Source organism: Trichechus manatus, unplaced genomic scaffold (assembly GCF_000243295.1).
Source record: "Trichechus manatus latirostris isolate Lorelei unplaced genomic scaffold, TriManLat1.0 scaffold00013, whole genome shotgun sequence".
In the NCBI taxonomy this organism is placed as follows: domain Eukaryota; kingdom Metazoa; phylum Chordata; class Mammalia; order Sirenia; family Trichechidae; genus Trichechus; species Trichechus manatus.
Genome location: NW_004443949.1, coordinates 12,015,356 through 12,030,601, shown reverse-complemented (window position 1 = coordinate 12,030,601; position 15,246 = coordinate 12,015,356).

Below are 15,246 nucleotides of genomic sequence, written 5' to 3'. Positions count from 1 at the left end.
TATTTCAACTGATTTTTCCTTCAAAGGACAATCTAAAAGTATATATATGCAATTATATATATTATTTTCAAAAGTAGAAACTGCCCTTCTGTATCATCTGATGGTAGTTTGTAGCTATGTACAAACTAATGTACTTTATCCTTTCCTAGCAATAATATTAATTGCAGAAGGATACAGGACCTAGAGGGATGACTCAGGTTAGAGTCCTGACTCGAAAGACAGGCAGAAAACGAGAAGGAGCTGTAAGTTTTTAACTTCTGGATTAGATATTTTCTTCTCATTTTTTTCCCTCTAGCCAAATAACTCTTATTAAACTGTGTATTAAAAGAAGCACAGACAATTCCATACATTCTTCTATTCTGATTAATTTATAAAACAAAAAAGTTTTACATGAGAAGTAGGAATTTTTGGGAGAGACAGGGAAGAGTATTATTGGACATAGGAAACCCAACTATTAATAAATTCCCACACACAGTGTCAAAGCCCAAGGGAAAACGAGGTCAAGTATGAACCACCTAACTGTGCTCCCGAGACATACCAAAACAAGTTTTCAGAGAAGAGTCAAATAGTTAAAATTTGAAGCAACTCGGGCATGACACTGGCTTATAAAAAGAAGGCTTGCAAGTTGTCAGGTGATGAAAGAGAAAGTGGAATAGTTTAAACTCTTGATTTCAGTCAAATCTATGATATAGTCTAAATACATCAAACATATTTCATATCAAACATTTTCAAATAATGGCAAGAAAGAGTCAGAAACACAGAGTGACAGACAGAGTAACAGAAAGAATACACAACAGTTTGGGTTTAACTGGAGGACCATAAATTAGCGCTAACGTTTTAGCATGAATTGGAGTTCAATGTTTATGTCAGGCATTAAGCCTCCACCAAAATTTCAATTACGTAATTATCTTCATACTAAAGGAGGAAGTCTGTTTTCCTCCTCAAATGGTTTTAAAACTCTCCTGGAAAGGGTCTTTTCTCAAATAGAGTATACTTAGGTGGACAATGTCAATTTTTTTTTTTTTTTTGGCTGGTCCACATTGCAAAACCCAGCACATGAAGCATAGAATGTATACATAATAAATATAGCACATATCATACAGTAATTTGCATTCACATTCATTATAATCTTTTCTTTGTATAGAAGTACATCTTGATGATGATAAATAATTTTCTCATTATTTTAACCTAGCATGAATTTAGCTTGAAGCTGATAAATTTTATAAATGTATTTCACCACAATTTATTTTTTATGACAATTCCATGCTATACTCAAAACTAATATTTCAAGCCAAGAAAAGTTTCATGCTCACAAAATCAATGACACCAGCTACTGAAGTTTTACATTTCACCATTATTTGGAAAGGTTTGACATGAAATATACTTGCATGTTTGAAAAGTCAATGGATCATGTACCATTATGAATAGGCATTGGTTATGGAATACTAATGTTAGGGAGAATGAATATCATATCTTATATCTAATTGACTTGTCTTTCTGATACAATAGGAACAAAATTGACTTTAGGAAAACATGGTTTCATTATAATGGAAAATGCCTTCTTTAATCCTATTTATTTCATTAAATATTAAAAATATCTTTGCTTTTCCCCATAAACTTTTCTTTAACATGTGAAATGAAAATTAATTTATTACAGATTGAAATATTTTTAATACAAGCTGGAATTATTTTTTCTTACATATTAGCTTGATCCTTTTATTTATAAATTTAACACTGAAATTGCAATTGATAAGTTTTAATTATTTTTTATTTATAATGTAAAATGATGGTTATCATTTGACTCAGAAAACAGTGAGTGGTAAAAAGTGGGATTTTTTTATGATAGTTTGGAGAAAAACAATTTGATTAGTAAATATTAAACTGTCAATTCAATATACATATATAGGGAAAAGGAGAATAAAATAATCTTGCGATTTAGCATAGTGACTTATATGTGACAGAATAGAAAATATTTTACCTATTTAAAGATTTGGTTAGTGGAAAAAATTCAATTAATATTCAGGGTACATGTTGTTGTTAGGTTCCATAGAGCTGATTCCGACCAACAGGGACCCTGTAGGACGGAGTAGTACTGCCCCATAAGGTTTCCAAGGAGCGGCTGGTGGATTTGAATTGCTGAACTTTTAGTTAGCAGCCAAGCTCTTAACCACTATGCCACCAGGGCTCCTCAGGGTACATAGTCAACTACAATTCATAGTTTTTAAAATCGATTTTGAAATTTTAAATCAACCATGACTGAATAGCTGCTAACATCATTTAGCGTGATTTACCCGATTGTTACTAATTTATGCCATGTAACTGAAGACTAGGAATCCACGCTTAATCAGCAAATAAGTTAAATTTATTCTATTAAAAATATGACCTGTAATTGAATTTCAGCTATGTATGAATTGACACCTTTGAATTACTATGTTGGGGAAGAATATTGAATATACCGTGGACTTGCAAAAGAAGGAACAAGTCTGTCTTGGAAGAAGTACCACTAGAATGCTTCTTAGAAGCAAGGATGGTGAAACTTAGTCTCACATACTTTGGACATGTTATCAGGAGGGACCGGTCCCTGGAGAAGGACATCATGTTGTTAAAGTAGAGGGTCAGTGAAAAAGAGGAAGACCCTCGACGAGATGGACTGACACAGTGGCTGCAACAATGGGCTCAAGCATAACGACTGTGAGGATGGCGCAGGACTGAGCAGTGTTTCATTTTTTTGTACATAGGGTTGCTACGAGTCAGAACTGACTCAACGGCACTTAGAAACACAACAACATGAACACCTACCACCTTGAATTTATGCCAGATATATTAAAATGATAACTATATCATTAGCATTTCCATGACAATCATGTACTCTTGCTACAAATAAAAAGATAGATTCAGGGGTAAGATGTGGTAACCTGCTTTATGCTATACTAAATGTGTGTCCTAGATGTGTCCTTTTAGGTCGTGTACATAATTACTTTAAGAAAGTAAAATATACAGGTAAGTTTTACTACCTGCACACACACACACACACACACACACACATCCATATACACACACAGAGAGAAACATAAAATTAGTAATTGAAAATGAACTAAATAATTTGACCTAAATAAAAACTCATGCTGTACAAATCATTATCTAAATGCAACTGCATATGTAAAATTGTCTTCTACAAAGACTTTTAAATATGTCATCAACTTTAAAGTGGATTCTGAAGCAACTTCACTAGATCACTGCTTTTCATGTAGTCAATGGTATCACTATATTCCCATGATGTAAGTTCCATGGCATCAAATTTGAGAAAAAGAAATTTGGAGATAATTTTTCATTAAACAAGCACTTACCCTGTTAAAGTAATTGATGCCAAAAATATTTTAAAACTTAAAAAAATTACAAATAAGTAATTATAGATAAATCACATACAATAAATGAATACATCCATATAACAAAGCATTCAGACTAGTCTATAAATGCTATACAGCTGGATTGCACAGCTTCCAATTCCCACATATATTTTATATGGAAAAAAAAAGCCATTGTCCACCCTGTCTTGCAACTAACACTAGTGATTGTGCTCTTGTCTGATAGTCTATAATACGGGAATTTGGAAAATTCTTTCACCCAAACCTCTTTTAGTATGCTGGATTCTAAAAAACCTGTGAGATACTCCTTATGCCTATAGTTAATCGATGATATGGTTGTGGCTAATTGGCAAAGTTATACCAATGCAACTTCTAGAATACCAGATGTACAAAAAGGGTTTGCCTTTATAAGGTAATATAATTAAGGGAACTTAAATTATTATGATTCTCTGAACTGAGTTCTTGCATTAAATCACTAATAGTTTATAATTGCATTGTTATTTTCAATTGATTATTTCTAAAACTTATACCCAAAAAAGAAATTGATAGCTTCCAGCTCTGCCTCTTGTTTAGGAAAAAAGAAATCTGTCTCGCTTTCCACTATGTCCCACAGAGATTTATGAAGTAGTTTTTTTTCCTTTGGACTAAATTGGTTATTGATGAAGTATCGGAGCCAATTAAAAAGGGCTTTCACTTTTAAGAAGTAGCAGTTGAGCATTTGCATACTGGAAGCCTGGGACCAGAAAAACTTTGCTATCAGTAAGTTAGTAAACTCATCAATAATTTAGATTCAGCCTAAAGTCTATGCAAGGGTAGATCTTTGTTATAAACTGATGACTTGTTGAAAAACAAATGCATTCTATTATGAAGTGCTTGCAAGGCTTCAGCTTGCAGGTCATTGATTGGTGCTGATGTTGGAACTGGCTTTGACAATCACTACACCACCTTCAAGACTCCCAGGCTAGAAAGGCCTTGGGAAGCACTGCAGACTTTTTAGGATTTGAGGGAGGCTGCTGCTGCTGCTGCTGCTGCTGCTGCTCCTTCTCCTTCATTTTCTTCTTTTTGTCGTTAGTTTATAGGTGTTTTCCCCCCAAAATAACTAGACACATGCTTATTGTTCTTTACAATAAAAATAGAATAAAATCACGGTGAGGTGACTGAGGTTCTACCCATGTTTGGTTCTATATGCTGAAAGACAGTTTGTAGAAAAGTCACTTTTGAGGCATTTTTAGAAAAAGCACCTGGAGTCCCTAGGTGGCACAAATAGTTAAACTCTTGACTACTAGCCAAAAGTTTGGAGGTTCAAACTCACTCAGAGGCTCCTCACAACACGGACCCTGCAATCTGCTTCAGAAAGTTCACAGACTTGAAAACCCTATGGAGCAGTTCTACTCTGCACACATGGAGTTGTCATGAGTTGGAATTGACTCAACCACAACCAAATCAGATTCTATATCAGAATTTAAATAGTAAGTCTACATATTTTTATTTTAGTCTTAGGTTTAATACTGGTGAGCAATGAGAAGACTTTCTTAGAAGATTTGTTGGCAGCCAGAATTCCATCCCTATAATTTCTAATTAAGAGAAGCCACAAAACTTCAGAAAACAGCATTGTCTGTATGTAGGAGTTGTGAGCTGCAAATAAATTATCTTCTCCTGACACATAATAAATGAGTTGGATTTAGTTTCAAGAAAATATAAATAAGATAAAATATATGAAATTAAGTAACATCAGTCTTAAACTTCATCAAATAAATGGTAAGGGATGCAACATAAGTAATCACATTAACGAATTTTGATTTGATCAAATTACTGACATAATGCAGTCTCATGGGCTAGAATGTGTTACTGATTATTATCCAACCCTCCAAAGAAGAATTATCTTTATATGTCAGTTTCAAGTCGTTTAGCAACTGGGGAATCTCTCTTCTGTAAGGGAGTAAAACATTTCCCAGTCTGAATTAAATATAATTCAGGACTCTCCAAGAAAATTTATCCTAAATCGACTGTTTTTTATTAAGTTTCTTTTATTGGTTTCATACCTGGAAGACTATTCCTGGAATAGCAAGCATTTACATGCTAATAACTGGAATGATATAATATTTATTATTATGTAGTTAATAAACTTTTATTCTACTTTACAAAGTACTGTTCCATCAACATTCATATAATTTCTAGCTAGTCACCAACTATTGCTAAATAGATAAAAATAAAACTTTGGAACTTGGATGATTTTCTTAAAATACACTGCCATTCATACTTTTTGGATTGCCTTTTCCTGTAACTTACTTGGTAAACGTGGCCAATCAGTGCTAATGTTCCTTCTCTTGTGAGGAATTTATACAATCACAAGTTTTAAGTCGCATTTGTGTGCGTGCATGTATGCATGTGAAAATGTATTTGTGTGTCTGTAAGTTGTCCGTTGAATTGTGTGAGAGATGCCTATAAGTTGTCAGTTGTCTTAAAATTTTCTATTTTAAAACAGAGTACACAAACTCCTCACTCATCGACTGTCCTGTTATTTGACATTTTGTAGTTATGATAGTAGTAAAAAATCTACTATCTGACTATTTTGCACATTAACAAAGTACATGTGGAAATAACAAACACAGAGGTGTGAGGTGAGAGTGAGGCTGGCTGTGATGGTTCAGGTTATATGTCAGCTTGGCTTGGCCATAATTCTCATGGTTTCACAGTTATGTAATGATGTAATTTGGTGGTTATGTAATGATGTAGTCATCCTCCATTTTGTGATCTGAGGTGGTCATCCTCCGTTTTCACATAACACCAGTTTTCGCATAACAATCTGGTCTTTGCAAACTAATCACGTCAATAAGTGTGGAGTGGGTGTATATACCTTTCACAAAATATTGCCTCACCTTAACATGAACTGTAATTTTTTTTGTAGATATTTCAACATAATATCTATAGATGCCTGTATACAAAAACGAGTATGTTCTATAGGAATAACATTATTAATCACTCTTTTCAAAAAGCCTTTCTTATCATTTCAAAAAAATTATATTTTTTATTATTGTCCCTGTACAGTCACAAAGAAGTATTAAACAGAAAATTTATTCAACATGTAATTAGCAAGTGTTATTTCATTTTTGAAGCTCAATTGTTACCAGTACAATCTATATCATTTCTTTTTATTATCTGTCTCATCAAGTGTATTTATTTATGAACATTTGGGTGTCAGTAAATATTTTCAGTGTTGATGAAGACCAGTTTGCTCTCAGCTTGGACTGTGTATCTGATTTCATCTCAAACCACTCTTAATCTCAGTCGTTTTAGACTTCTTTTATGTTCTGTGTACACACGGAAGTCCTTTACACATTTGCAGTTGTTATACTTCATGTCAGCAGAGCTCCAGAAGCATTGCTGGGCCTCTATAGTCATTTAAGTTTCATGTCAAATTTTACCTCCTCAGTGAAGTAGTCTCGTCTAAATCAGTCCATACAACTTGGGTGACATCATGCGGTCTTGTGTTTCCCTATTTTCTTCTATCAGTATTTACCAATATTTAAAGAATCTTGTTCATTGATTTCTTTACTTTATATATTGTTTTTCTTTCTTCCATTAGGATACAAGCACTAGAAGTATGGGAATTCTGCTAGTCTACTTTGTAAGTTCATCTCTAATATCTAGAAGAGCATCAAACACTTTGTCAGAGCTGAATGAAAACTGGTCGAATGAATTAACCTGATAATTACATTTACTCTTTCACATTGCCCTGTAAGTACATTTTGGTTAAGACAGTTTGTAGCCTCAAAACCCCTACTTCGTTTGATTCTCATATCATCAATATTTCAGAGATGAAATAATTAAAAATTAAAATTTTTGTGTGGATGGTAAAACTGCAACTTTGAACTATTTCTATTATGTCAGTTATCTTTTACTTTTTAATTTGTAGAAGTTCTTTATATATGAGTGACGTTAACCTTTGCCATTATAAATATTTATCTTCTAATTTTTAATTTTTTAAACTGTGTTGTTAACTATTTGAATCAATAGATATGCAATCAAAACTCACAGTATTTTTCCTTTTGGCTTTCTGCATCTGCAATTTATTTGGGAAGATATGCAACTGTTGTTTAACACTTCAGCAGTGCCTTTGGTTACCTAGGTTTTACAATAATCATTTATTTGCATTATTTAAATCTGCTCAAATATTACTTATTCGAATAGAGCCTTCCATTATCACTAAATTTTAAACAGTCTCTCTCACTGAAACACCTAGCACATGTCTCTGTTTAGCTCCTAACTTGATTTATTTTCTTCAAAACAATTATAATCATATGTTATAATATATTGTTTATGTTTTTTACTTATTAGATGGGTATCTATCTTCCATTCAAATTTGTACACCATGAGGGCATGTATTTTTTCTCCTGTTCACTGCTAAATCTCTAGGTAAAGTTCCTGAAATATAACAGGTGCTCAAGAAATACATGGAATTCATGGATATGTAAGTTGACATTTCCTTCCTGCATGTAATCAATAAATATGTACTTACCAACTCTGATGATTCATTTTTAGTTTTATTTTTACATGAATTATACAATATTGGGTCTGTTTTCATAGTTAATTTTAAGTCACTCATCCTATTTTACTTTAGATCTCTATTCACATTTAGTGTGATTCTGAAATCTGTATCTATATTCCAGAAAACATACATGATCTCCAGATATTTATATCCATAGATCCATAATAACTTCTGAGATTCATGAAGATTCTTCTATGTGTCAGATATTATACTATGAACTGGTGATGATTAGAATATTATTTTAGAGGACTTGACATTGTCTACTGAGAATTTCCTATGTCTTAATTGTCCTTACTTATTTGGGAAATATGCATTGCCTGAGTGTGGAGGAAAGGAGAACCTTCTATAGCCACTGCTTCAAAATGCATCTGTGTGCTTCCTCCAGCCTATTTAAATACACAGATACCTGGATCTAAGGATCCTGAAAACTGTAGACATATGATACTCCCCATTGTAAGGGTGGGATGGGTTTTCCTTCCCTTTCCTTTGCAAATTCATGCATAACATCCAGAGATTAAAAAAAAAAAGAAATGCAAATACGTTTCAATAATACCATATACTTCAAAGTAGCTTGAAATGGAAATTAATTATACATACTCTCAAAAAAAACAGGCGTTTATGATTCTTTGAGTGAAATTCCAATTACTCTGTTGTAAATGTATAATACCTGCACTACAGTTGGAAGGAAGCTGTATTTAAAGTTTCACATATTTAATTCATTTATAAAACATCAATCTCCATACCATACTGCTCATCACAAACAGTTTAATAACTATAACTGATCATTGTTTTATGTACATACTTCTATTAGTTATAAAAAACCATCTGTAATACATCTTTGTAAGTTATTTCAGTCAAGAATTCTGGGTGGTTGATAGTGAATTAAAAACTGTGGTATTTTAGCCTTCTGTCTGGAAAATTAAAATTAAAAAGACACAACTGATTGCTCAATATTTAATTATTATACTACTAAATTATCAGTATCTTAATTTCTGCTTGGTTTTTAATCAACCGCATGTTTAATTGCATCAGCTTTTAACAGTTACTATGATTAATATTTAATGATTTGTAAAGAAAGATCTGTTACGCTTTTACTGAAGAGGACTCTTTCCTTTCTTTCTTTAAACATTACAAACCTAAATGAATCTAATCCCAAGAAAAGTGAGATAAAATAGTTACAGATTCCATGTGTTAAAGGAAAAGACTTCAAAGGCCAGGGTTCTTCTCCACAAATTATTGTTTTATGTTTTGTTTTTCCCTATATACACTGACCCATGTTGGTAATGTTTTTTGGAATACCTCAGCAAATACTGAGACTGTGTGAATGTGTGTGGCATGCACAAGTATGCATGGGTGTGTGAGCCTTCAAATGTGGATAGCCAAGGAGCCCTGAGGGAAGGAATTTAGTAATTAGGGAACTCCAGCTTTTAGATGGAGACAAGGCTTCCGTCTAACCCCTACCTCGTCCCACTTGCCAGCTTCAAAAGTTTACTTAAAACTTCAGATTCTTGGTTAACTACTCTGTAAATGAGAGTAATGACCTCTGGTAATGGCCAACAGACTAAATGTTAAAAGAAAAAGAAAGGTTTTAGCACAGTGCTTCAGGCACTCAATAAACTTAAATTACCTCCCGAACGTCTGGGGTTCGGATTGCTGGTGCCTTTGTACAGTTTCCAGGTTGAGGAATCTCTTTGCTGTTCAGTTTAATTCAGTCATTGTGCCAGCTCTTTTAATTTTTTCCTGACTTCTCATATATTTAGGTATATAACAAAGATTTACGATTTTGACATCTAGGAATAAACAGACGCTTCTTTGACAATCGTTAATGGCTAATTACGTCTTTGGATCAAGCATCATCTTTCACAAGAGTTGATGTAGTTTCGTGTATCAATAAACGTGTTTAAACTACAATCAAGTTTATCGTTCGTCATGCAGTGTCCTTGGCTATATTATTATTCTGTGTACCTTGTGCGACATGAAAAATGGTAGCAACACTACTTTATAAAAATATAAAAAAATTTTGACTCAATTAACCAAATATTTCCTTAATTGTGTTTAAGTTTGTAGTTTTAACTATTATAAAATATGAAATAATTAGGTATTATGCATTTATCAGTCTGGTAATTTTAGCACTAACCACATAGATTTCATGAACTAGAGCAAATAAAAGTGATCAAAATCATTACCTCTGTTGTCCTTTATCTCTTTAATGCTCACTCAAGCTTTCGAAATTTAACCTTTCAGATATTAGTGATATAAGCTTCACTGAAACCTGAATTACTATTCTACTTTTAATATGTATGAAATGTACTAGTTATTCAATGATTTTTACTATCCCATGCAATAAATCACCAATAAAATAAGATGTCTTGTTTCAAACAAAAACCAGAAAAAAAAAACCCTAATCAACAAGGACTTCTGCAAGCACACTAAATCTAATTTAAAGAAAAAAAAAAGTGAGAGAGATAAAAATCTTAATGGATTTTATTGCCGCATCTTACTTTTGCTACAGTTTGAAATATATTTACTATTTTTCTGGTTGGGTACTATTTGTCTGGTTCTCTTTTTCTCATTCAATTTTTTCACACATTACTCACTTCAGTGTGATATGTAACATTTCTGAAGTAGCGTTTCTTTTCCCAATGGAGAAGAAACTAGAATTAAAGTAGTTAAAAAAAATTGTAGCCTTAAGGAAAAAAAAGTAAGGCCCCTGATATATTTTTCTCTAAACTTCATCAATTTTCTTTGCTGTTGTATTTTAACTATCCTTCCATTTTATGTTTGTTTGTTTTTTGTTTTTTTTTAACTAAAATCTGTTTGAAGTAGGAGCTACAAATATGAACAGTAAAGTAAAGGAAAGAAAAAAGCATGTTATGTTTACAAACTTCAGGATGATTTTATTAAAATCAATGAAAATTTTAAAAAATGAAAAGAATAGCCAGTGAGAAGTAATTTGTTAAATAATGTAGGATTTTCAAAATTTCTTCAAGACAGCAAAATAGGGGAATTTTGTTTTATTTTAATTGTGCAGATTGATATATAAGTTTGGTTGCAAATAGTACTATTAAACGTAAGCTCTCAAACAAATTCATACTATATAAGGTTATTTTAAATATGTTAAATAGTTTCTAATGATATTATAATTGGTATGCTAAATCCAATAATTTGTTTTTCATAATTAAAGCAAAATACATACAGATGCTGAGAGATTGGTGTGAAGAAAAATCAGGATTTATTATACAGATAAATAAGAAAAACTTATTTGAAGGTTACATTCTAGATATATGATATTACACAAAATGAAAGAATGAGAGGGGTTATTATTGGCCAGTAGAGTCCTCAGTAAGCTGATAATATTTGTAAGCATCATCAGATGTCATACACCACTGCATTTTCACAGCACTTTAGAGTATGCTTCACAAAAGTTTACAAGGTTTGTTTTATTGCCTTAGCTGTGCAAAGCTTTTGTTCTCTTTCCCCTCTTTGCCAGCGCTCCCTCCCTTACATATACACACATGGTTCCTTTGGTTATTTGGTCCTGGAATTTTCAGAAGCCCACTGAGAGGGAAAAACCTCTGGAATAGGCATGTGGCCATCCTCTCCCTTTGTTTATATATATAATTTCTAGACATAATAAATTTTCTGAAGAAAAAGAAGCAGACTCAAAATGGGGAGAATCATGAGGTAATTTGGGCAGGTTTTGGAAGGCTGTTTTAGTTAAGGTGTTCAGGAAAGACCTTTCAAAAATGAGACACTTGAGCAGAGAATTGAAAATGCTCTGGAGAGAGGTATAAGACAGTTGAAGGAAGAATATTCAGTAAGAGGGAACTAAAGCACTGTGAGGTAGAAATTAGCTTCAAGTACTCAAGTAACTGCTTCAGTGTAAGTGAGCATGGTAAAAATTATTTACAGAGATAAGCAAGTGTCAGATCATGTAGGTCTTTGTAGTCCATGGTAAGAGTTTGAGTTTTATTCTAACTGTAAAGAAATCTGTTGTTGGATTCTGTTCAGGGGAATACTTTACATGATTTATGTCTTAAAAAATCACCCTGGTTGCTTCAGGAAGTATAAACTGTGCAGAGGGACATAGTTTAAGCAAATAGACTTTAGAACTCCACTGCCGTGATCTAAGAGCAAAGAAGATAGTGATTCAGATTCCTATATAAAGGAAGAAGATATAAAAAGAAGAGGGGAAACTTGGATGAATTTGGAGTATAGTTTAGCCAACAAAACTTGCTGATTTTATGTGAGGTGTATAGAAAAGAGAAGATTCAAAGATAATTTTTGCCTAAATTATATAAATGGTGATCCTGTTTTCTTTTATGAAGATATTGAAGAGGAGTAGGGTTATCAATGATTTGTGTTTGTCACATCTATTACTCATCAAAATGGAGAAGTCTAGTAGGAGTTGGATGTAAGTTGAAGTCATGGGTCTGGAAATCAGGGCAGAGGTCAGCTCAGTGGATATGCATTTGGAAACGTGTCATTTAAGGTTATGAGACTAGACGTTATTACCTAGAGAGTGAATATGGATAGAGAAAAGAGGTGGCAAGAACTAATCCATGGTTATCAAACATTTAAAAGTGAGGAAGAAGAGGAAGAACAAGCAAAGAGAAAGGAAAATGAACGTCACTGGGGTGGATGCAAAGCAAGAAAATTAGGATTTCCTGAAAGCTAAGTGTTCAAGAAGAAGGAAGCTTTCTAGTATTTTATATATTTCTGAGACCTCCAAAAAGATGAAAAGTGAAAATTGACTATTCAGTTTGGCAAGATAGAGGTCATTTGCAACTTTGACAAGTAAAATTTCAGAACTGATGGGAACAAAAGACAAGTGGGTTGAAAAGAGAATGATAGTGTAGAAAATAGAAAGTAACCAAAGACAATGATTTCAAATAGTTTTGTTATAACAGGAAGTAGAGAAAGGCAGTGCTTTGAAAGGATTAGAGATTTTCATTGTTGTTGCTGTTCATTTTGTTTTGTTTATTTTGAATGGGAGTATGTTTGTTTAAAGTTGGAATGATCCAGGAGAACGGTAAATTCAATGCTTGCATAGGATGAAGAAACATAGTGATATAGTTAGCAAAACAGGATAAGATATTATACAGATGTCAAAAGGTTGGTTTTGAATAGAATTAGAGGCAATGAATCCAAAAGTTAGTTTTAGAATTAGGGTATAGGAGCTGAGAGGATATTAAATTTGATGCTAGGAAGTGGAGGTAATTCTGTGCAAATAGCTTCTGTATTTCCACTTAAACCTGATAACTTATAAGAAGATAAGTTATCAGGTGAGACTGTAGAGAGGGGAAGGGTAGTAGGACTTTGTTAAGGAAAGGAGAACACGTGTTCCAGCTTTATCAGAGAATGGAAAATGATACTGATGGGGAAAATGTGATACATTGGATGGTTAGTTTTAAGGGCTTATTTGAGATTTATGATCATAAAGGGATGGATTACCCAATAAACAAGGTATGCATGAGCTTTCTTGTGCTTACTTACTAATCTGTAGTGCACCATTTCACCTGTTTTTTCACCACATCTTCCAGAGCATTTTCATCTTTGGGCTGCACTGTCTGGAGATACAGCCTTCTCTGTCACACAGCAAGAAAAAGAACCACTAGGTAAATGAAGTCCTATATTTTCCTATTTCTTTCCTTTTTTATCTTTTGGTGTAGACTCAGTTTTCAGTTTATTTCTGGAACTGTCTCAGATGAAGAAAGCTCCCTATCTTAAGTTCTCTTCCAAGAGTAGCCCACATTCACTGAGCGACAGATGTCAAGTTATAAAGGGCAGGCTTTCTAGACCTTGCTTTTGGCAACTCAGAATGACCATTCCATCTCCAGTGTAGTCTTAGTGGCCAGCCCATGTCATTTGCTGGAATTGCATCTCTGCTCTTCATTTACTCAATCTTGATTCTCTTTGCTCTTTTCTAGAGGCATTGATTCAAAGACTATGCCTAATAAATCTTCTTCAGAAGCACTTTCTAATAATCTCTAACTTTGAGTGTGTTTCCAGCAGAAACCAACCTATAACTCCAACATAGACCAAGTGGGTTTTTAAGATAAAGGTTATATAAATAATCATGACTGTCATTGTTGAATACAAAGCACTAAGGTAGGAAACATCTATATTTCAAAACTATCCAAAATCCCTTTCTCTTCATCCTCCTTATTTAACAGTGATAGCTCACCTGGGCATTTTACTGTGGATGTGATAGGAAGTTCTTATGTGGGGGATAAAATGAATTCAGAGAAGGAGAACAGGGAGTGTAGGTGAGAAGGAAGCTGTGGGTGATGTCTAGTGTTGATGGAGATGTCGTTGTAATCAGAATTTAATTTTTGTTTCTTCTCTTTTCCCTATCCTTATTGCAGTCCATACTATTTTTGCAGTTATTCCTATGGTCAGCCTTGGGATATGGTGGAAATAGATTTTCCATCACTGAGAAGGAGGTTGGGAGATGGGCTGTAGAGAAGGCAGAATTTCAAGCAGTAGCAGCAGCAACAGCAGAACCTGGAAAATAGATAGAATTCCCATTGCCATTAGCCTAAAGGAGGGAGTACAGGAAGTTTGTAAATTCTGACAGGTATCAGCTGTAAACAGATTAGATATGCCTAGATGTTTATCTGTAGGAAAGGCACCATTGTGCTTTTTATTTATGGAGAAACTGACAAACATAGAGGGCAGTATTATGTGTTCGCATTAGAGAGAGAGAGAGAGATCATATGAATAATGTCTTCTTAGTCATCCCATTGGGTATGGTTTTCAATGATATTTGATAGGAAAACTTTTTTAGTCTTTTCTGAATATTGCTATTTATATACATTTTTAGATGGGAATTTTGATGAATAGATTCATTAGGTCAGACAGTATTCACTGAATTTAATGTCTAAAAAAAAGGTAACAACGAGAGAACACCCTCTCTCAGTGGTAGAGACATTGTTTTTGACAAATATTACGTTTCTTTCCTTTTTATTCACCAGCATTCACCGCACTATTCGTTTCTTTATGTAGTGGCTTATTACAGATAATTTGAATTCATGCTTGACTGTCACACTGGGCTTTTCCACGTTGAATGATTAATTAGTTGCTAATTTTACTTTTTTGAGGGGAGAAGGTAATTAATTCAAAAGACTCCAAAAACTTCCTATCCCAGGTGGTATAAAATCAAAACTAATCATTAGTATGGCCACAAAGGCCCATTAGATTGGTTTTGCATCTCTCTCCAAAACTATATCATATAGTTTTCCTCTTTACTTACTTTCTTCAGCCACATCAGCCTTCTTGTTATTCCTCAAATATCCCAAGCTCTTCCTGCATCTCCTCTCACCTCTGCCT